Genomic DNA, 2275 nt, shown 5'->3' with positions numbered 1-2275 from the left:
GACGAGTATCTATACGTTGGTGTCTAGCATGACCGTGAGTCTTTAAATTATGAATATCTTGATTTCGTTGTATTTCTCTTGCCTCGGTGATGATTCCTATTTGTTGTGAAAAGCTTTTGAAAGGAAATTGTGACCTATGAACATCGAGGAGCGTTGGCTCAAGTTATATTACAATTGTGAACGTATATGAAATGGTTGAACCCTTTGGAGCATTGGCTCAAGTGGTAAAGTGAGATATGAAATAAAAGTGAAAGGAAGAGAAAGAGTATTTAAATTGCTTCCTTGCTGGGATATTGTTGCTTATTGATTATTTTCCCTTGCCGGGATGTGATGACCCAAAGGGTCATCACCTGTTTTCTCTTTCATCCCATGCTTCCGAGGCCTTGAAAACCTCATTTTTACTTTCATCGTTTTGCGTGCGCAGTCTGGGCGCGTAGCCGGAAAGATTATATGTTAAATTTTGTGAAAAATTTCAAAATGTGGCTTTAAAATGATTAAAGTTGACTTCGGTCAACATTTTTGGTAAACGGACCCGGACCCGTGATTTGATGGTCCCAGAGGGTCCATAGAAAAATATGGGACTCGGGCATATGCCCGGAGTCGAATTCCGAGGTCTAGAGCCCGAGAAAAGAATTTTTCTGTGAAATTATTTTTCTGGAATTGTTAAGGAAATTGGAAATGAAAATTTATTAAAAGACTATGGTATCGGGCTCGTATTTTGGTTTTGACGCCCGGTACAAGTCTTATAAAAGGTTTAAGCTCTATCTGTAAAGTTTGGTTGAAAACGGACGTCGTTTGACGTGTTTCGGACTTAAAAATGGAAAATTTTCGTTTGATGAAAAAGTTGGAAGAAATCTTGTGATTTGAGGCTTGATTCTATGTATATGATGTTATCTTGGCGATTTGATCGCTCGGTTAAGTTCGTAGGATGTTATTGAGTTAGTGTGTGTGCTTGGTTAGGAGTCCTGAGGGCTCGGGAGTGATTCGGAGGTGGTTCAGAGTGGTTTTGTACTTAGAAATATTGCAGATTTCCTTCAGCTGTTGCAGGCACCCATTTGTTCTACGCGTTCGCGTTCTTCCTTATGCGTTCGCGATGCCCACTGAGTCCCCTTCTTCGCGTTCGCGTGCCCCTTACGCCATCGCGTAGGCCAACGCAGGCCCCCCCAGTAATTCCTTCATTGCATTCGCGAACTCGTCCTTGCGTTCGCATAGTATCAGCTCACCCTTCATCGCTTTCGCGTATGTACCCACGCGTTCGCGTAGAGTAAACCCAGGACCCCAGCCTTTTTCCTTCTACGCGTTCGCGTTTCCTCCCACGCGATCGCGATGCAGACCCAGCTTACCCTTCACGAACGCGGCCCCTTTCCCGCGAACGCGAAGGGCATTTTTGCCCAGTGATTTTTAAATTTCAAAAACAGAATAGTTACGGGATTATTCCCATTCTTTCATAAAACTTGTCTTCTCCAAGCTCTAGGGGCGATTTTTGAAGCTCTTCTTCACCAAAGTCTTTGGGTAAGTAATTTTCCACCTAATTCCTTCACTCTTCTTCATTAATTACTGAAATCCTAGACCTAAATCATGAAATCAAAGTAGAAATTAAGGATTCTGGGTAGAATTATTTTTTTGAGAATTTTGGGTGATTCAACTTCAATTTGGGGTCGAATCTTAAAGCAAATTATATATTTGAACTCGTGGGGTTATGGGTGATTGGGTTTTGGTCCGAGCCTCGTGTTTGGACCATGTGGGCCCGGTGTCGAATTTTGGTATTTTTGGAGGGATGCTAGAAACTTCATATCTAGGTTATGGGATTTTGTTATTGAGTCTTTATTGATATTATTGAATTAATTATGCCTAGATATCGTGGTTTCGGAGTCGGATTCTAGAGGAAAGGCAGTATTTGAGGGTTGAATGCTATTCTTTGGACCGAGGCAAGTGTTTAATCTAACTTTGGCTTGAGGGAATAGGATTAGAGTATTGTTTTGCTAATTGCTAAATGTTGAGTACTGTGTATAGGCATGGTGATGAGTATCTATACACTGGTGTCTAGCATGACCGTGAGTCCTTACTTGTACGTAATCTGATTTTGTTGCGACTCTTCCATGCTTAATTGATGAATTCTATGTAATGTGAAGAGTAAGGAGACTAATTATGAATTGTAAATTCTTTGGAGCGTTGGCTCGAACGATAAAAAGACTATTGAGTAAGAAATGAAAGAAATAGAAAGAGATATGATTAATCCCTTGCCGGGATGGTTTGAGTATATTGATTATCTCCC

Source organism: Nicotiana attenuata, chromosome 6, assembly GCF_001879085.1.
Source record: "Nicotiana attenuata strain UT chromosome 6, NIATTr2, whole genome shotgun sequence".
In the NCBI taxonomy this organism is placed as follows: Eukaryota; Viridiplantae; Streptophyta; class Magnoliopsida; order Solanales; family Solanaceae; genus Nicotiana; species Nicotiana attenuata.
This window is presented reverse-complemented; position numbering follows the sequence as displayed.